This window comes from Mustela lutreola, chromosome 7 (assembly GCF_030435805.1).
Source record: "Mustela lutreola isolate mMusLut2 chromosome 7, mMusLut2.pri, whole genome shotgun sequence".
Taxonomy (NCBI): Eukaryota; Metazoa; Chordata; class Mammalia; order Carnivora; family Mustelidae; genus Mustela; species Mustela lutreola.
The window spans coordinates 68,735,216-68,756,574 of NC_081296.1; the positions used below are offsets into that span (position 1 = coordinate 68,735,216).

At 39.7% G+C, this 21,359-nt stretch overlaps 1 protein-coding gene across 3 annotated transcripts in view; it reads left to right on the forward strand.

Annotated features, from left to right (window-relative positions):
* SNAP23 (synaptosome associated protein 23) overlaps positions 1–21,359 on the forward strand; it is a 42,144-nt gene that overhangs the window by 565 nt on the left and 20,220 nt on the right. Inside the window, exon 1 of one of the 3 annotated variants that reach the window (XM_059181289.1) lies at positions 1,340–1,492. The exons of the other annotated variants lie outside the window; for them this stretch is intronic. The gene's annotated coding sequence lies outside the window, so the exon portion shown is untranslated. Of the gene's footprint in view, positions 1–1,339; positions 1,493–21,359 lie in introns of those variants that run through there. 3 annotated transcript variants of the gene reach the window in all.

The window sequence follows — 21,359 nt, forward strand, 5'->3', positions numbered from 1 at the left end:
GCTCTCCTGTGCATTGCAGGATGTTGCTAAGCATCCTCGGACGCTAGATGTCTGTAGTATCCCCCACATTTACATCCATTACATGCCTTTACATTACATCCTTTATGTTACACCTACATGCCTTTACATCCCCCACCCCAATCCCCATCAACTTGACAATGAAAATGACTCCAGACATTGCCAAATGTTCCTCAAAGGCAAAAATGTCCTTGATTGAGAACTATGGCATTATACCATGGCAGTAACCCATCCATAAATAAACTCAACAACTTCTGCCCACACAAAGTAATTGCTGCTTGAGAAAGTCACACAGAAGGGTAGAAGCTGAGGAGTTCATTTTTACCAATTTTATACAGGACCTTCACACTGCTTAACAGTCCTACTACTTGTCTGGGGTCAACTTGTTTCACTTTCTGTAACAATTACAAAACTTTTCCACCTTCCTTAAAACTCCCAACTCCTTTTCTATTAGCAGATGACTTCATCTCCTACTTCACAGAGAAAACTGAGGTCATCAGAAGAGAACTCAACTTCCTGTTACTAAACATAAAACTTACAGGCACATACTTCCTCTTATATTTGAAATATCTTCTCTCTCTTCCAAAACCATTCCCTCTTCTCCTTTGAAATACTATTTATTTATTTATTTAAATTTCCAGAATTGTGATGTATTCTTAGAGGTGCCTGGGAGAGGTCCTGGACCTGTTTAAAGCCCTTCAACAGCTCTCTGTGTTCATAGCACAAAGCGCAGGCTCACTAGTCCACCCTTCCAAGATTTGGCCCATTGCTGACTATTTAAAGCTTATTCCCCACTTCACCCAGAGATAGACAATGAGCTATAAGCCTCTAACCAGGATGAAGTACAAGGAATCTACCGAAGGTGCTATGTTCTTAATGGCATACGCCGTTCCCACAGGCTGGAAAATTATTTCTCTCCAATTCAGGCTTCTGGCAGAACTCCTACTTAGCCTTCCTGATTGAAAAGTCACTTCCTTTGGGAACCCTTCCAGACATCCCGAAGAATAAAGCGCTGTTTTCATTGTGCGCCAACTCGGCCTCGGACTTTCCAACACTACGCACTGTATTCCACCCACTATAATTTGTTTACATATCGTTTTCCAATCCAGACAGACGGAAAGACCCTGGAGGTCAGGGAAGGCATTCTTTTCTCCTTCTTTTCTTCATCGATCATCTACCAAACGGCTTGCCCTTGACAAATGTTTGTTGCATAAATACTTCCCACCTTTGGGAGACATTCGAATTTTCCGGTTAACGGGTAGTCCCCAGACTCTCCGCCTGCGTGGCAGGGAGATTTAAACCCCTCAGACCGTGATTGGCTCCAGCTCCAGGGGTGTGTCCGCGCTCGTGCTGCGGGGGAAGTGCGCAGGCGCGCGGGTCCGGCGCGCGCAGGCGCTGGGAGGACTCAGCTCCAGGTCCTGTGTGGGGGGTGTCGGAGCGGCTGGGGAGCGAGAGGAGTGGCCGGAACTGCTTGGTGAGCCTTCAGGAGTGGGGTTGAGAGAGGTAGCCTGGTTGAAGATTGGGATCAGGTCCCAAGAAGAAAGAGTATTATCATGACGGTTTAAAACTTGGTGGGGTCGGGCTTAAGGGGAGGAGTGGCGGTGCTCTGGCCCGGACTGGGCAGGCCGGGCCCAGAGCAAGGACGCTAGCCGCCGAGAAACTAGAGTGGGGCCGGCGGAGGAAGGGTGGCGGGATGGTGTGGTTCGTTGAACTCCTCCTCACAACCAAGAAGAGGAAGGGTGGCGGGATCATGGTTCGTTGGACCCCTCCTCAAAACCTTCCCCACCCCTACCGTGTTGCTATGATCGGAATTAATTGACTGTATGTGACCACAGCGATCAGATAACTCTGAACTAGGTGTTTGAAGGTGTCTGAGGTTCGTGTCATTGGAGAGTACATGCTCTCTAGGAAAGTCCATCCTTATGCCGTGGCTTTACTGTAGGCGCACAAAGGATCCGTGAAACACCGACTTACAATTCCGGGCTGCAGTTGGTTGCGGGAGACGGCGTGGGGGCGGGGGGCGGTGGAGAGTAAAGTACTAGAAAGTGCTGTTTCATCTTATCCTTTTTTTTCCATCATTAGGCACCACAATGTTAGGAAAGGTAGATGAGGTTAGAGGAAACCGAAAGACATCAGAGTTGGGAAAAGGAGACGAAAAGGGAGTATTATTTTGCCTTTTGCTAGTCATCTTTAGGAAGTAGGGAGACGATTGGCGAGGGGGAGTTTGGATACTGGCAGCTTCTGACAGCGTTCCCTCGATCATGTGAAAATAACGTAGCTTCACAGTAGCAGATATTTCAAGAACTGAGAGGAATACTACTCCCTCTGCCTCTATGCCCTTAAGACTGGCATTCAGATGTGCTAGTAGAAAATACGGCAGATAAGACCAAATAGAAATGATTCTCTAGCGTTCTTGCTTAGCTTGGAAAACCACACTTGAAATTCATAGCACATCATTACCTAGAATACATTGAGATCTAAATTTGAACAATTTCATAGTAAGATTTTTAAAAAATTAATGTTTCTTCCACAGTTGGTTTAAGGCAGTTGATGTTTAAGGTATTCTAATGGTCAGTTGTCATTCATTCCTTTGGCAAGAGGTAATGAGAAAGAACACATTCATATAAATATTAGGAAATATTAGGAGAAACATCTCTGCTCACATTACCATGCTCCTTTGACAGTAAATGTGAAAATAAATATAATGATCATGTAACAGCTTACAGCTCAGATATTTATCACATTCTTCGCCTTTTGGGGTTTTTTGTTTGTTTGTTTTGGTTGGCTTTTTTTTTTTTTTTAAGTGCTTGTGGTATGTGAATATGTACTAGAAAATTCCTGTTATTCCAGTTCCAAGATAGCAAAGTCTTATTGTGCTATTATGTTCTTCAGAGTATGGTACTCTTTTCTGTAAAATAGTAGCATTTCTGTATGCATCTTAGTGTTTGCTTCTTTTACTCTAAATGAGCTTAAGCATAGTAATAGGATCACTTAACTAAAGGTCACATCATTTCTAATCATTCAGAACACAACCTTGAACCAAGAAGGAAGCAAAAAAACAAAACAAAAACAGGCCTTGTTGTTCATGGGACATTTCACTCCTCATGAACCATACCACCATCATAAATTTTGCCTTTTGGAAGATCACCTGTGTTATTTTATTTCATGTTTTTAATAGACATGTTTTCAACACTACTCTTTTCCAAAGTGATCATTTGTGAAATCATGGTTTTTATGTATACCTTTTTCTAGTACACATTATAATAAATGTGTAATTTCAGTACATAACTGTTGCTTACATAACAGCTGAAATAATCTTGTGTTCACGTTCTGCACTCTGGAAAATACTTCCTTGAAACTAGACTCATTTTTAAAATAAAGTGATGGGTCCAGTGGACTTCAAAATTCTGTTAACTCAGTGTTGGCATTCATTGTTGTGATACAGTTCTAGCGCACTTACTTATCTGGTTTCACGAGATGAAAGTAGATTAGAGTAGCAAAAGGGAAAAAGAGGATGTTTGCTCTTTGACATTTTTGTGAAATCAGCTGCCTTTTATTTTCTTCTTAGTTTAGGTGCCATGTCTTAAAACATTCTGAAAGATTGTTTTTTAGTTGTGTTTGTACTCAGTGTTACCCATATTCTAGCATTTATAATACATGATGCTGCTTGCATTCAAGAGTGCTGAACTTTTTGATTCTAGTGCTATATCTTGTTTCTAGGTTTGTAGATTGAGCTAGGACTAGATGACAAGGAACTGATCTTTTTCTTTGTTGTGGTGGATGAAGACTTGAAACAGATGGATCCAGTGCCTCCAGCAACTGGAGGAAGTGGATTGTAGAGCCAGGAAACAGCATGTACTGTTCGTTTTGTAATATTGGTGGTGGAGGTGGTGTTTCATTTGCAGTCATTTAAATGCACGGACATTTTGGTTTTGATTTCAGTTTAGGTTGTACTGCTAATAAAATATTTAAATCACTGATAAGTATTTTTTTCTGGAATCCCCCGATCTGTCTTGATTTTTGTGAGATCCATAACTTGGAATTAAATTTATTTGAACAATTCTTTGACTATTGAAATTACCTTTAGATGGCCTTTTGAGACTTCTAAAATAAAGTTCAAACTTCTTGGTTAAAATATACAAAGCCCTTTAAAACCTGTTTACTCTTTCTACCTTTTAAAACCACCCTACCCATCCTGTATACACATATAGTATATTCTGACATGACTACTGAGGCCTAACATTGTGACACTTCTTTGATAGTTTGACATCCTAATTTTTTTAGGGTTGATCATGCTTGGATTTCAATTCTCAAATCAAAATCACAAGAGATGTTTAATAATTATGAAAAATTATGATAGCTTTACTGAGCACTACATACCAGCCAAGGTTTAAATGCTTAGCATGAATTAACTCAATCCTTATAATGCTCAAGATAGCCATTATATTCTCATTTAATGAAAAACACTGAAGCACAGAGAAATAAATTAAGCAATAGTCAGGATTCAAAAACATGCCTCCAGGTATTGGGCACTTAACCACTGTGCTGTTTTGCCCTTTGTATAAATAAGAATGTCACTCTTCTTCTTTTTTAAGATTTTATTTATTTATTTATTTATTTATTGGAGAAAGAGACCAAGAGCGTGAGCAGGGGGAGGGGCAGAGTGGAGGGACTAGCAGACTCCTTGCTGAGGACTGAGCCTCATCTCGGGCTTGATCCCGGGACCCAGAGATCATGATCTTTGGTGAAGTCAGAAGCTTAACCTACTGAGCCACCCAGGTGCCCCAAGAATGCCACTCTTTTAACCTAGTGTGGGAGATACTCTTTTCCAGGGACGTGAGTGCTTAATGTTCTCTATCTCTGGCATCTGATTCCTTGAATCAGAGTATTTGAGAAGCTAACCAGAAAGCTTCTAGGTGAACTTGGAGTCAGAGCCAGAATACTTGGATGACTTGGGTAAATACTTCATACAGGCAAGGTGAAGCCTTGCTAATTGTCCCTACCTCAAACTTGGTGTCTTCCTCTGCAGATACCATAGTTAAGTCTGCCAGATTGTATGTCTGTCCTACTTGGAGAATGGATGCTGCATTCTTGAGCCTCTTTCTTAACTCTTACAGAGCATCCCTTTTCTGTTTTCCATAGCCTGCCTTTTACACAGTGTCGATACAATTGATTATAATCATATATAGATGTACTTTCCTAGGATTATATTCTGGTCAGTTAGAGTAGAATTGTGGAAGTTCCAGGGTGGAGCAGGACTTGAAACCTAGATGTTGGACTTCAGCAATTAAGTCATAAACAGTACTTCTGTAAAGCTGAAGTGTAATCTTGATCTTTTTGGTTCCTGATTTTTAGTGTTATTTTCTCAGCAGTATGCTTTCTGTCTTGAATCATGTGCTTCAGTGCTCTTTGAAACCAAGATGTTTAATCTTGGTTTCAGTGGTATACTTCTTATATTTGCAGAGTTTTGAGCTTTATAAGAATGGCTAAAATTGTTCCTGTAGAAGAAAGTAGAAAGGAAACGAGAGGAAGTAAAAGAAGGAAACTAACCTTAATATGAATAAAGGTCTCATCTGAATGCCTTTAGAAAGAATTAAATTTCCTAACCAGAGCAGGGGCTCTTTTTGGCGTGACCCGGAGTATTTTGAGTATTTTAGAACACTGTGCACCTGGATTTAGTGTGTGAACATCCTTCCTTCCTTCCTTCTCAGGCAGAACTGAGCCACACAGGCATCCTTAGATCCCATTTTTAATAAAAACCATTAAAAATATTCACACATGGGGCGCCTGGGTGGCTCAGATGGTTAAGCATTTGCCTTCTGTTCAGGTCATGATCCTGGGGTCCTGGGATCAAACCCCCACGACGGGCTCCCTGCTCAGCGGGGAGTCTGCTTCTCTCACTCATACTCCCTCTGCTTATGTTCTCTCTCTGTCAAATAAATAAGGAAATATTTAAAAAAATTTTTTTTAATATTTTATTTATTTATTTGACAGACAGAGATCACAAGTAGGTGGAGGGGCAGGCAGAGAGAGAGGAGGAAGCAGGCTCCCTGCTGAGCAGAGAGCCTCATGCAGGGCTCAATCCCAGGACCCTGAGATCATGACCTGAGCTGAAGGCAAAGGCTTTAACCCACTCAGCCACCCAGGTGCTCCAGTAAGTCTTTTTTAAAAATGGGACCTAAGAGCAAAACATACATTCCTAAAGAAAAACTAGGTTCTTTTACCCCATAAGTGATGGTCCATGTCTGAATTTCTACTTTGTTCTCTGTAATCCTTTCTTCTATTCTTTCTGTTTATTCTCCATTATTCATCTTTATATCATCTATTTAGAGTCTTTAAGAAAGAGGTACGTAGATACAGCATGACATGATATACAAGTGTGAGGTGGGGATGGCTGGCAAGGCTCACCCTGCTTGAATAAAATATCCATCCCAACCATCCAGAGTATTTTGGCTCTGATTCTAAGTTCACCTAGTAACTTCTTGATTAGCCTCTCGAATACCACAGATAGAGAACACAAGTAACATGAGCACTGTGCTAAACACTTCACATACATTAATTCATTTCTGAAACAGCATTGGGAAGTAGAACTGTTACCCTTTTTATTTTTTTTTTTTAAGATTTTATTTATTTGACAGACAGAGATCACAAGTAGGCAGAGAGGCAGGCAGAGAGAGGAGGAAGCAGGCTCCCTGCTGAGCAGAGAGCACAATGTGGGGCTCGATCCCAGGACCCCAGGATCATGACCTGAGCTGAAGGCAGAGGCTTTAACCCACTGAACCACCCAGACGCCCCTAGAACTGTTATCCTAATGAACAAGGAAACTGAGACTTGAATAAGCTAAGTAAATTGCCTGGGTATCAGATCTAGGATGAACTCGGGGTCTGTCTGAGCTCAGACAGACATTATATTACGTACTATATACTACATACTCATAAAAACTATATTATGTTCATTCAGCACAATTTATTAAATTATCTCACCTAATCTAGAAGTAGCAAGTTTAGTCACAGGGGAATTAATAGTAACTGCAATCATTTTCAGCCCAATTCAGCCTTGACATTAGTTGGGGTAGTCTTAGTCTTAAGCTAAGAAGACTTTAGTCTTGTAGACAGGCAGGATTTGTATACACAAAACAACTAGAAAACTAAAAAAGCTGGAAACTATATATTTAGAGGCAGTGGAGAAGAGTGCTTTATTTTCCATATTCTGACTACAGCGTATCATAAAATACGCATTTAAAAAGAAAGGAGGGTGATTTTCTTGACATCACAGTATGTTCCCTTACCTGATAGCAGATCTTTGAAAAATGTTTGTGGAATGAATTAAGAGGGGTGTATTCTGGGACTAGGATCTCTTTCTGCTAAGCTTTCAGGCTAGCCAGACTGCTGACTCACCATCCATCAGCATAAGGGAACTCTCAACTCTTTGGGGGCAGTCACCATAGCTAGATGTTACCACATTCTCTTCTGACAACCTTCTAGTTTTCCTCTTCAGTTGGGTTTTGGTCTGGGACCTTCTGAGGTCCCAGGCCTCTGCAAACAACTGCCTTTTCCTCCGTTACCATCAGGTCTGTTCCAGGAAGGACTACCCTCCTCCCTCAGAAGAGATGATGTATTATGCAAAGAGCCTGAGAGCCAGAAGTACTGCTTTTTATTCCCTTAGCATCTAGTCCCTTGGACTAGATGATCTCTGAGGTTTATTTTCAGAGACTGTTCTCTGAGAGAAGAATTGAGCAGAAACTCTGCTCCCAGACAACTGATTAATCAGGCAGAGATTACTGTAGGCTAGTAGTTTCCAAGTCATGCTCCATGGAACCTTGGTTCCCTGGGATTAATAAAAGTATTCTTGGAAGGAAGGATTTTATGGTCATCTGTATTTGACTGGGATAGCCACAGTTAAACAGATTTCTTCACTGCTTCAGGACTTCTGATTTCCAGCCAAGAATTTAATTAACCAGCCAGTCTATAATACAAGGATAAATAAGAAAAATAGAAGATGGAGAGGTTTAAGACCTAAATGTCTTCATTGTAGGTAGGTCATGAATGATATCCAAAATTGGAAAATATCAAGGGGCTCCTAGGTGGCACAGGGGTTAAAGCCTCTGCCTTTGGCTGTGGTCATGATCCTGCCAGGGGAGCCTGCTTCCCCTTCTCTCTCTCTGCCTGCCTCTCTGCCTACTTGTGATCTTTGTCTGTCAAATAAATAAAATCTTAAAAAAAAAAAAAAAGAAAATATCAAGAAATAACACTATCAGTGTATGATTTAGGAATTTGAGGTTAAACACTGGAACAACTAATACTGTTGAAAATTTTCCCTCTGGGCTCCTGGAAGTAGGAATTGGTTCAGGGCACAAGAGAAGGTAGGGGAATTGCTGTTTATTACTGTTATAGAACTATTTGACATCTCAAACTATATATATTCACATATATATACGATTAAAATTAAATATGGGGGTGCCTGGGTGGCACAGTCAGTTAAGCAGCTGCCTTTGACTCAGGTCATGATCCCAGGGTCCTGGGATCAAGCCCCAAATCGGGCTCCCTGCTCAGTGGAGAGCGTGCTTCTCCTTTTCCCTCTGCCTGCTGCTCTGCCTACTTATATTCTCTGTCTCTGTGTTAAATAAGTAAAACAACAACAACAACAACAACAAAACCTTTGAAAAAATTAAATTAAATTAAATATGGAAGAATATAAAATCTTGGGGCGCCTGGGTGGTTCAGTGGGTTAAAGCCTCTGCCTTCGGCTCAGGTCATGATCTTAGGGTCCTGGGATCGAGCCCCGCATCAGGCTCTCTGCTCAGCGGGGAGCTTGCTTCCTCCTCTCTCTCTGCCTGCCTCTGCCTACTTGTGATCTCTCTCTCTGTCAAATAAATAAATAAAATATTAAAATAAAAAAGAATATAAAACCTCAAAATAATTTTGAATGACTGAATAACATTGCATCATGTAGTTGTACCATAATTATTCAGTCAAATTCCCTGTCATTGGGGATTTAGATTGCTTCATTTTTTAAAATATTTAGATTGCTTCATTTTTTTAATATTATAAATAATACTGAGACCGATATGTGTGTATATATATATATATATATATATTTTTTAAGATTTTATTTATTTATTTGACACAGAGAGAGAGCACAAGTAGGCAGAGAGAGGGGAGGGAAGCAGGCTCCCCGCTGAGCAGAGAGCCCAATGTGGGGCTTAATCCCAGGACTTAAGGCAGAGGCTTAACCCTCTGAGCCATCCAGGCGCCCCTGAGACCAATATATTTTTGTCTGTATCTGTGATTTTCTTCTAGATTTCTGAAAGAAAGCTGGAGTTGGGGCACCTGGGTGCCTCAGTCCTTAAGTATCTGCCTTCAGCTCAGGTCATGATCCCAGGATCCCGGGATCGAGCTTCCTGCTCCTCCCTCTCCCACTTCCCCTGCTTGTGTTCCCCCTCTCACTGTGTCTCTCTCTCTGTCAAATGAATAAATAAAATCTTTAAAAATAAATGAATAAAGAAAAGAAAAAGAAAAAAGCTAGAGTAAGAAATAACTTAAAATTTTCTTGTCTATATTACATCATCTCTTGAGAGTTTGGGGATTTTTTTGTTTTGTTTTTAAAGTTTTTTTTATTTGTTTGACAGAGAGCAGGAGAGCACAGGCAAGGGGTGTAGCAGGCAGAGGCAGAGGGAGAGGGAGAAGCAGGCACCCTGCTGAGCCAGGAGTCAGTGGGTGAAAGACAGTTGCTTAACCCACTGAGCCACCAAGGGGCTCCAGAGTTTTGGTTTTTTAAAAATCAGCATTTTACTTTCCTAAACAGTGGTTAAGAAAGCTTTAATTTTATAGGAATGGGAATTGAAATAACCACATGTCCTGGATGCACTATTTCTTGTGTCATTTGGAGCTTGCAACATTTTTTATCTTTTAGAGTTTTTCATTATCAAAGGCTTATAGTTATTGCATAGATTTGCTGTTAATGAAGTTAGAGAGTATTCTGAAACCTATCTATAAAACCAGTGATTGGGTTTTCTTTTCTTTTCTTTTTTTTTTTTTTAAAGATTTTTTAAAATTTATTTGACAGAGATCACAAGTAGGCAGAGAGGCAGGCAGAGAGAGGGGAGGAGGAGAAGCAGGCTCCCTGCCAAGCAGAGAGCCCGATGCGGGGCTCGATCCCAGGACCCTGGGATCATGACCTGAGCCAAAGGCAGAGGCTTTAACCCACTGAACCACCCAGGCACCCAGGTTTTCTTTTTTATAAGATTTATTTCTTTAAAAATTTGAAAGTCCTGATCTTTGAATTCTTTTCTTCCCCACAAAATTGATTTATTTGTGAGAGAGAGCCAGCATGTGAGTGACAGGAGGGGCAGAGGGAGAGCATTTTCAAGCAGATCTCCCAAGGAGCCTGGAGCTGCAGGCAGGGCTGGATCACACCCCCAATGAGATCGTGACCTGAGCTGAAACCAAGAGCTGGATGCTCAACTGACAGCGCCACCCAGGCGTCCCAACCAATATATGTTTATAACATATCGGGAGTGGGGTGAGGAGTTGGGTTAAATAGGTAATGGGGATTAAGGAGTGCATTTGCTGTGATGAGCACGTGGTGAGGTATTGAATCACTGTGTTGTACACCTGAAACTACTATAACACTGTATGTTAGCTAACTGGAATTAAAATCTTTAAAAAAAAAAAAAAAGTCCTTTTAAAGAAAATTTAGAAAATACATTATTGTATAAGACAAAAATCATCTGTAAATTTTTAAAAAATATTTTCAGTCCATCTCATTTAAGCTGGGTAGGCATTTACATTTTTGGAATTTAGTTTTTAAACCGTACATATTTTTTAATGTGGCATTAAGATTTATTGATAGAAAATAGTAGTGTATAACCTGTATAATGATCATTTTAAGTCTCCAAAAACAGCTCAGCATTTTCAGATACATGTTAGTGTATCTGACCTTGATGTTCCCTTATTTAGGTTTCAGTTTCTCTTGCATTAGTTATTAATAATAGCCAGAAGTGCCAGTTAAAAACATTTTTTTTCTCTCATTGCAAGAAAGAAAATTGGACTCTTTCATTTTTAAAGATATGGAATGGCATGTTTTCAGAATTCCAAACACAGACTATGCTTGAATCTTTTTTTTTTTTTAAGATTTTATTTATTTATTTGACAGAGATCACAAGTAGGCAGAGAGGCAGACAGAGAGGAGGAAACAGGCTCCCCAGTGAGTACAGGGCTCAACGAGGGGCTCGATCCCAGGACCCTAGGATCACAACCCAAGTTGAAGGCAGAGGCTTTAACCCACTGAGCCACCCAGGCACCCCTGTACTTGAATCTTAATAAAAAAGTACATCACATGTATTTTTTTTTCTTTCCTTTTTTTCTTTCTTTCTTTTACTAACATACAATGTATTATTTGTTTCAGGAGTACAGGTCTATGATTCATCAGTCTTACACAATTCACAGCACTCGCCATAGCACATACCCTCCCCAATGTCCATCACCCAGCCACCCCGTCCTCCCACCCACCTCCCCTCCAGCAACCCTCAGTTTGTTTCCTAAGATTAAGAGTCTCTTACAGTTTGTTTCCCTCTCTAGTTTCATACTGTTTCATTTTTTCCCTCCCTTCCCCTATGATCTTCTGTCTAGTTTCTCAAATTCCTCATATCAATAGATCATATGATAATTGTCTTTCGCTGATTGGCTTATTTTGCTTAACAAAATAGCATCTATTTCAATCTACATCATTGCAAATGGCAAGATGATGTGTTTTTTTGTTTTGTTTTGTTTTTTGTTTTTTGTTTTTAATATTTTATTTATTTGTCACAGAGAGAAAAATCACAAGTAGGCAGAGAGGCAGGCAGAGAGAGGGGAGAAAGCAGGTTCCCTGTGGAGCAAAGAGCCCAACGTGGGGCTCGATCCCAGGACCCTGGGATCATGACCTGAGCTGAAGGCAGAGGCTTTAACCCACTGAGCCACCCTGGTGTCCCAAGATGATGTGTTTTTAATGGCTGCATAGTATTCCATTGTGCGTATGTGCGTGTGTGTGTGTGTGTGTGTGTGTGTACATACCACATCTTCTTTATCCATTCATCTGTTGATGGTCATCTAGGCTCTTTCCATAGTTTGGCTATTGTGGACATTACTGCTATGAACATTCGGGTGCATGTGCCCCTTTGGATCACACATCAGGTGTATTAATATGGTTGTTCTGTCCTGTTTTCCAACCACCATTGTTCTTTTTCTTTTTTTTTTTTTTAAAGATTTTATTTATTTCACAGAGAGAGAGAGATCACAAGTAGGCAGAGAGACAGGCAGAGAGAGAGAGGAGGAAGCAGTCTCCTTGCTGAGCAGAGAGCCCGATGCAGGGCTCGATCCCAGGACCCTGGGATCATGACCTGAGCCGAAGGCAGAGGCTTTAACCCACTGAGCCACCCAGGCGCCCTCCATTTTTCTTTTTCAAGAAGAAGGGACATTTCAGTGGTGCGTACTCTATAGCTACTATCATTTATTTTAACTAAATGGGATTTTGTTGCAGAAAATTGTTGGGCATGAGAAAACCTACAAAATTAATGTTTTCCTTTTACCTTCCTTTTCATTCTTACTCATACTGTTTTCTTTTCCTTAACTGTTCTCTCTTTTCAAATATTCTTTCTCCATCCTTAAGTCATTTTTTCCATTTTTAGAAATTGAGACATAATTCACATAATGTAAAGTTTGCCATTACAGTATACAACTTAGTGGCTCTTGGTATATTCATAATGCTCTGCAACCATGACTACTGATTCCAGAACATTTCCATCACCTCCAAAACAAACCCTATATCTGTTGGTCAGCAGTCCTGTTCTGTCTTTCCCCCATCCTCTGGCAATCACTAATCTACTTTTAAATAGGGTTTACCTATTCTGGACATTTCCAATAAATGACATACAGTATGAGGTCTTTTGTATCCAGTTTAATTAGATTAATGCTTTCTAGTCTCATACATGTTGTAGCATGTAACATTCCCTTTTATGGCTGAATGATAATCCATTGTATGGACATTTGGGCATTTGGGCGTTTGGGTGTTTTCTGCTTTTTGGTTGTTAGCAATAATGCTGCTTTAAACATTTGTGTACAGGTTTTTATGTGGACATGTGTTTTCATTTGTCTCTAATGTATATAGAAATGTAATTGCTGGGTGACATGTAATTCAATGCTTAATCTGTTGAAGCCTAAGTTCTTGTCCTGCATTGTTAAATGGTATGTTTTTCCTCCATTAGGTACCAGAATTATAACAGGGATAGGATATCATCCGTTAGTACCTGGCTATACATTAAAAAAACAAAACAAAACAACTTTCACCTAAAACAGTGGTTTTCAACATTGGCTGCTCATTGGAGTCATCTGGGAATGTTTAAAATCAACTGGCACTAACCCCCATAGTTTTTTATTTAATTAGTCTGGGGTGCAGCTTGGCCTCCAGGTGATTATGTGTAGCCAAGACTGGGAACCACTGTTCTAACTCTAACTGGAGTTAGACTTGCTACTTGAAAAGGGGAAGGCAAGGACTTCATATATATACTTTTCTTGGCAAAACTGCTACGCATTTGAATGACTTGATATTGTGTCTCTCTATTCTTCTCTTTTTAATGTGTGTAATAGTGATTGAAAGCACATACTCTGTATCGGTCTACCTACACTGGAACCTGGCTCTACTATATGACCTTGCAAAAGTTGCTTAACCTCACTGTTCCTTAGTTCCTACATCTGTAAAATGTGGAATTAAATAGTATTTGCTATGGTCTGAATGTTTCTTGAAATCCTAATTCCTGGTGTGATGGTATTAAGTGGAACCTTTGGAAGGTGCTTAAACCCTGAAGGTAGAGTCCTCATGGATGGAGTTAGCGCCTTATAAAACAGGCTCCAGGGGCCCCTGGGTGTCTCAGTCAGGTAAGGGTCTGCATTTGGCTCAGGTCATGATCCCACCCCACATCGGGCTTGTTGCTCAGTGGGGAGCCTGCTTCTCCCTCTCCCATCCCCCTGGTGCTTATGCTCCCTCTCTCACTCACTGTCTGTCCAATAAATAAATAAAATTTTAAAAGGGGGGTGAGGGGGCGCCTGGGTGGCTCAGTGGATTAAGCCGCTGCCTTCGGCTCGGGTCGTGATCTCAGTGTCCTGGGATCGAGCCCCGCATCGGGCTCTTTGCTCAGCGGGAGCCTGCTTCCTCCTCTCTCTCTGCCTGACTCTCCACCTACTTGTGATCTTTCTCTCTGTCAAATAAATTAATAAAATCTTTAAAAAAAAAAAAAAAAAAAAAAAAAAAAAAAGGGGGGTGAGAACTCCCTAGTCCCTTCCACCATATAAGGCATCAGTTTTGTACCAGAAAGAGGGCCATGATGACAACGTGACCAATGCAGGCACCTTGAGCTCAGACTTCTGCCTCCAGAACTGTAACAAATACATTTCTGTTATTAATAAACTACCAACTCTATATTTATTGCTTAACCTCACTGGAGGTTAGCAGCTGGATAGACTAAGAGAGTGTTTTAAGGTTTAAATGAATGAGTGTGTGTATGTGTGCGCATGTGTATTTTTTAATTTCTTAGAAAAGTGTCTTGCATGGGGGTGCCTGGGTGACTCAGTTGCTTAAGTGTCCAACTCTTGATTTTAGATCAGGTCATTATCTCAGGGTTGTGAGATCGAGCCCTGCTTTGGACTCTGTGTGGGTGTGAAGCCTGTTAAGATTCTCTCCATCTCCATCTGCTCCCCACCCCATCCGCATCCCTGTGCTCACACTCTCTCTCTCTCTCAAAGAAATAAACAAAATCTCTAAAAAAAAAAAAAAAAAAAAAGTGCTTTGTGCATGTATAGTGCTTTGTAAGTGTTAACTTGTAATTGTTACTGTGATTCTTCTCAGTCCTTTACTCACTATCTAGACTTACAAAATGGTGAGTAATGACTATTAAAAAGTTACATGACTTTTTAAAAAAGATTTTTATTTATTTATTTGACAAAGAGAGTGCAAGAGCACAAGCAGAGGGAGTAGTAGCAGAGGGAGAGGGAGAAGCAGGCTCCCAACTGATCAGGGAGCTTGATGTGGAACTCAATCCCAGGACTCTGGGATCATGACCTGAGCCTAAGGCCACCACTTAACTGACTGAGCCACTCAGGTGTCCCTAAAATGTTACTTGCCCTTTTATTTATTTGCTTGTTTGTTCGTTTATTTAAAAGATTTTATTTATTTATTGGACAAAGAGAGAGAGAGAGATCACAAGTAGGCAGAGCAGCAGGCAGAGGGAGGGGGAAGCAGGCTCCCTGCTGAACAGATAGCCCGACGCAAGGCTCAATCCCAGGACCCTGAGATCATGACCAGAGCAGGCAGAGGCTTAACCCACTGAGCCACCTCGGCACCCCAGTTACTTGCCATTTTAAAGAACTGTCCTATATGTTGAATTCTTGCATAAGAAAAAAGTTGAGAAAGTAGCATGATGACACTTTCCTGTATTATTCACCAGCTTCATCAGTCATGGCCAATCTTGTTTCCTCTGTACTCCCACCCATTTACCCACCTTTGAATTATTTTAAAGCGCGTCCTACAGGTTACCTTTTAAATAGCTTCTAATTTCATGTGTTTTCTTTGAATCCCTGAGGAGGGCGATGATTGGTAGGAGGCTTGAGAAAGAGAATACACTGAAGGTGAGGGGCCATGACAGGAGATTGCTTATATTCCGGAATGAAGTTGTAAAGTCTTTATTCCAGCTAAGTTCTCTGCTTCAGTGTGGGGCCCTCTTTTATCTACCTCTTAGTATTTTGCTGTGGAAGTACTAAAGACTTATTCAGAACTCATTAGAACCCATTTCTGTCACCTGATGTGAATGAAATATGGTTCCCAGCCGAACTTTAGCAAGGGCCTTTGCTCTAGCCATCTGTTAGCAGAACATTTAGGACAAATTGTTCTGTATTATTTCCATACCTTTGTGCTTTGGAATGGTGATCATCTGTTAATGAATAAATATGTTTCTGCAAACTTACATTTACTTTGAATATATGCCAACAGAAGATTTCTCTCAAGAGAGGCTAAGAATTCATAATTGTGCTTATGAAATGGGGTCGAAAATTAATTCCTTGTCTTTGTTTTCTCCAGTCTTATAAATCTGCTTTCTTTTTGTCATAAGCTATCATATATTATTTATATTTAATTTAATTTATTATTATTTTTATATATTTATTTATAAATTTATATATTTATAAATATATTTATTTATATATTATTATATATTTATATATTTATTTTATTATTTATATTTAATTTATATATATATTTAAAAGATTTTATTTATTTGTTTGATAGGCAGAGAGAGGACACAGTAGGCAGATAGGCAGGCAGAGAGAGAGGGGGAAGCAGGCTCCCTGCCAAGCAGAGAGTCTGATGCAGACCTCGATCCCAGGACCCCAAGACCATGACCCAAGCCGAAAGCAGAGGCCCAACCCACTGAGCTACCCAGGCGCTCACTATCATATATTTTTAAAGATTTTATTTACTTATTTGAGAGGAAGTGAGAGCAAGGAAGCTAGAGGGAGCATGAGCGGAGGTGGGAGAAGCAAAAGTGGGGGGTGGGCAGGGAGAGAGAGAGAAGCGGACTCCCCACTGAACAAGGAGCCATACCCAGAGCTCAGATTCCAGGATCTGGGATCATGACCTGAGCTGAAGGCAGACATGTGACCAACTGAGCCACCTGGGTGCCCTTAAGCTGTTATATTTTATGATGAAAATAAATGTATGAATTTTAAAAGTAGTATAACTACATTGCAAACTATTTCATAAACTGGGAAAAGAAGAAAAATCACTCTTAATTCTACTACCATAGCTATTGGTTATATTTTAATGATTCCCTCCTAGACTTTTTTCTACCTATATTTTTTATAGCAAGTATTTGATTATTTTTAAGTCTTACTTTGTTTACTTCATATACTGACCGTCATCATTTTGTGTGGTTTTGTGTTTGCTAAGCCTTAGCCAGGAAAAAAACCAAACAACATTTTAGGCATGCAAAGCTATATATATATATTTGTCTAGATAAGTACCAATCAACCGGAAACTTGGTTTAATTGAAAACTGTTTAGTATCTGCTTGATGTGTACAGACTCATGGCTGGCATGAAAATAGTTCAGGGGTATAGCTCATACAGTATTATCAACTTTAATATTAAAATTTAGCCTTACAGATAGAGGAATTAATATTTAGTAGCATTTACGTTAATGTCACTTACACTTAACATTGTTGTTTTGCTTTTCTTTTGCCTGTTTTTTTCTGCTTCCCTAATAATAAAGTAATGGCTGACTCGAATATTAGCCATGTATCAGGCACTAATAATAAACGCTTTGTATGGATCATCTTTTTTTAATCCTCACAAAAAGGGCCTATTATCTCTATTTTACAAATGTAGAAACTAAATCTTAGTGGGTTTAGCTAACTTGCCTGAGGTCATACAGCTGATACAGAATGGGTCAGAATTTGAATGCTGGAGTTCCTGCTACTCACCACTATGCTAGCCTGCTGTGAACAGAAATTTGCACTTGCTGTCAATACACTGATTACCATGAAAGTCTAACCAAAATATACCAAAGAGAATCACAAATGTTTATCCTACAGTAAACTACATGGTGTAAGTTGTAGAGCAACTTACATTAGAATTAATTTTAAGAAAAGGAGTAAGTCATGAACTAACTTAGTAGAATATTTTAATGCAAAATCTTTGCTTTCCAGTATAAAATGTTTTATAAAATCATTCCTATATTGGTCTAGGCAGGACACTGGTATTGAGGGTGATTTAAAGTGCTGTTTCTTTTATTACTTCCTAACATATCCCCATTTTTATCAGTGAAGACATGGATCTCCTGTTGACTTAGTTCTAAGACTTTTTTCTTTGTATTCCTTCTTCCCAGTAGTATTAGTTTCATTTTTTAAATTTAAATAATTTCAGGTTCTACAAGATACTTTTTTTTTTTTTTTTTTTTTTTTGCTTAGTTGCCAAGGAAAGCAATTTCTTTGTTGATTTAAGTAATCACTACACCCAGTGTGGGACTTGAACTCACAACCCTAAGATCTAGAGTCCATTGCTCTACTAACTAAGCCAGCCAGGTGCTCCAGTTCTTCCTTTAATTTAACTAACTGTGACTCTTTTGAAGAGTTCTTATGGTTTTATTATAGAAGACATCTTAGGGGTGCCTGGGTGGCTCAGTCACTTAAGTGTCTGACTCTTGGTTTCAGCTCTGGTCATGATCTCAGGGTTGTGAGATTGAGTCCCACATTGGGATCCACACTCAGCAGAGAGTCTACTTGAGATTCTCTCTCCCTCTCCCTTTGCCCCTACCCCCCAAAATAAATAAATAAATCTTTAAAAAAAAAAAAAAAAAAAGAAGGCATCTTAAATTTTGAAATGAACTGTCAGGTAGGGTAGTTAGTATGTTTTCTGATATTCAGCACATCTCATGCTGTTTGTTAAGGGAAGATGGACCCAACAGTTATGGGCCCACCATGCTTACTTTTTCTTTTTTTTTTTTAAGATTTTATTTATTTATTTGACAGAGATCACTAGCAGGCAGAGAGGCAGGCAAAGGGGGAGGGGCAGGCTCCCTGCTAAGCAGAGAGTCCAATGCGGGGCTCGAAGCCAGAACCCTGAGATCATGACCTGAGCTGAAGACAGAGGCTTAACCCACTGAGCCACCCAGGCACCCCATGCATCCAACAGTTGAGACTAGTTCCTAAACCATGAGCTATCTTTGGTTTCAGAATATCCAAACTTGAGTAATGAATCTGCCCTTTACTGATTCAGTCACCTTGGGCAAATTACTTCATTGAGCCTTAGTTTCCCCATCTGTAAACTGGTATAATAAAGATAATGATGGGGGTGCCTGGGTGGCTCAGTAGGTTAAAGCCTCTGCCTTTGGCTCAGGTCATGGTCCCAGGGTCCTGGAATCGAGACCCGCCTCCAGCTCTCTGCTCAGCAGGGAGCCTGCTTCCCTCTCTCTCTCTCTGCCTGCCTCTCTGCCTACTTGTGATCTCTGTCTGTCAGATAAATAAATAAAATCTTTAAAAAATTTTTTTAAATAAAAAATAAAAAGATAAAGATAATGATGTATATAGGTACTTAGTAAGGTATATGACACATAGTAGGTACTCATTGACTATTTCTTCTTCCTACCCCCCCAAAGTTTATAAAAAGAAATTAAGGTAAACAGGGAGTCTTCTAGAAAGCCCAAATGAACCATAGTAAGAAAGATATGTTATAAAAGCATTGGGGAAAATCTTGCAGTTTCCTCTCAAAGGGAGCATATACTATTCTCAAATTAACATAGTATATTAGGTTCTGGGAGCATTGAAAAACTGACAGATATTTAATTATTAGGTTATATCTAAGAACAGTAAATTTAATGGGATATTTGTGTCAAACGACATTTTGTTTTCCTTCCCCTCTCCCACCTCTAATTGTCTTTACTACGATATCCTGGATAGCCTTTTCCTGACTTCATAAGAAAAACTTCTGAAGATAATCATAAATATGAGTAAAGCTATACAGCTAATTCTAGGTTGCACCCTGCCTGACTCTTCTGAGCAATTTAGTAAAGGCTAAGAAGAGCCTGGGGAATATTGTTGCTTTGTCCTTTCCCCTTACAATTCTGCTTTGTCTCTTACTCCCATTTACTGTAACCATGTGTTCAACACCCTCAAGAATCCAGAGTAGAGGTCTTAGGCAGCTGTGTCCCAATGTCAGCCTGTCAGACATGTGAGAAGTTTACAGAAGTCTGTTTCTTGTCTTATGTGCCATCTGCTGAGGAGAAAAAAAAGGAAGTACTAGGCACCACTTTGAGTTCACCAGTGGGTGTGTCCTTAAAAATGAGCCCATAGCCATGCCAGAATTGATTCTTAATATCTACCTCCCAGCTGTATGTATGTATCTTTCTTTCTCTTTCTTGCTCTCTTTCTCTCTCTTTCTTTCTTTTTCTCTCTTTATCATTAGAACGTAGGACTCTTGGTATCTGCTCATTTAATAGAGGTCAGTTTTATATTCAAGCCTCTCTTTGAACCTATAAGGAGTTTTTGCTCATTTTCACTAGAATGGGAAGATATACTGACCTGTACTTGGCAAGAATCAGGTCCAGGAGTAGAATTATAAAATTATACAATTTGAGAGATCTGAGCATCCTTATGCCCCAAATGTCTTCCTATCCACAGGATACCATATTGGAAAACCTGACTAAGGGTGTCAACTTCCAGGCATTGCTTGATTAGCCTGTATTACTTTTCTCACCACTTTCTCCTCTGTTGGGCATTGAAGAGGTATAGACAACTGGAGCATGCTGGGAAGGGCAGGCTTTGATTAGTGTGTTATTAGGGCTCTGAAAGTAATGGAGAAGCATAAAATTACATGGGGTATTACAGAAAGAAAATGTTTACAGAAATCTGTACTCTGTAACTATGAAAGATTAACAAGAGAAACTAGCATGAACAGATCTGTGATAAATCTTATGCCTCAAATTATTAGCAAAGTAATCAAGCATGTGGTTCTATTAATGCTTCTGTCTAATGAATGATCAGTTCTTAATTCAAGACGGACCTTTATATCTTGATTTTATATCTTAGTATATGAACCTTCTGCTAGAATTAGAGCTCTACACTGGCAAGCAAGATATGAAATTAAATTTGCAATTTTCGTAATAATGCTTTTTATTATTATTAATGTTAATTAATTTCTACATGAGCATTAATAACTTTAGTCAATGTTCAAAATCTTAATTAAACCTAAAACAGTTAGCTGTGACAGTAGGGTTAATAAATAGACCTCCAAATGCAATGCCTTTTTGCCTTTTTTTTTTTTTTTTAAGATTTTATTTATTTAGTTATTTGTCAGAGAGAAGCAGGCTCCCTGCTGAGCCAGGAGCCTGATGTGGGACTCAATCCCAGGACCCAGAGATCATGACATTAGCTGAAGGCAGCAGCTTAACCGATTGAGCCACCCAGGCATTCCTGCAATGCCTTTTTGTACTGAGAATCTAATGTTATCAGTGATGATTCTACTAAAAGTGATGGTTAACTATGGATGCGACTAAAAAGATTTGTGGGTAAATAGCAGGCCATTCCAGATTATACATATGTAATGGCAATTTTTGGTTTGTGTTTCTAGTGGATATTTGCAGGCTTTCTGCTAACAGTACCTATAGCTTTGTTTCCAGGATCCACTTAAGTATTTTGAGAGTACATCTTCTTTTTCTGCTATTTGTTCATTCAGCATATATTTGCTGCAGTACCAACTGTCAGATCCTATTAGATGTTAGAGATAAAAAGATAGAACAAAATCTCTGCATTCCAAGGATTTA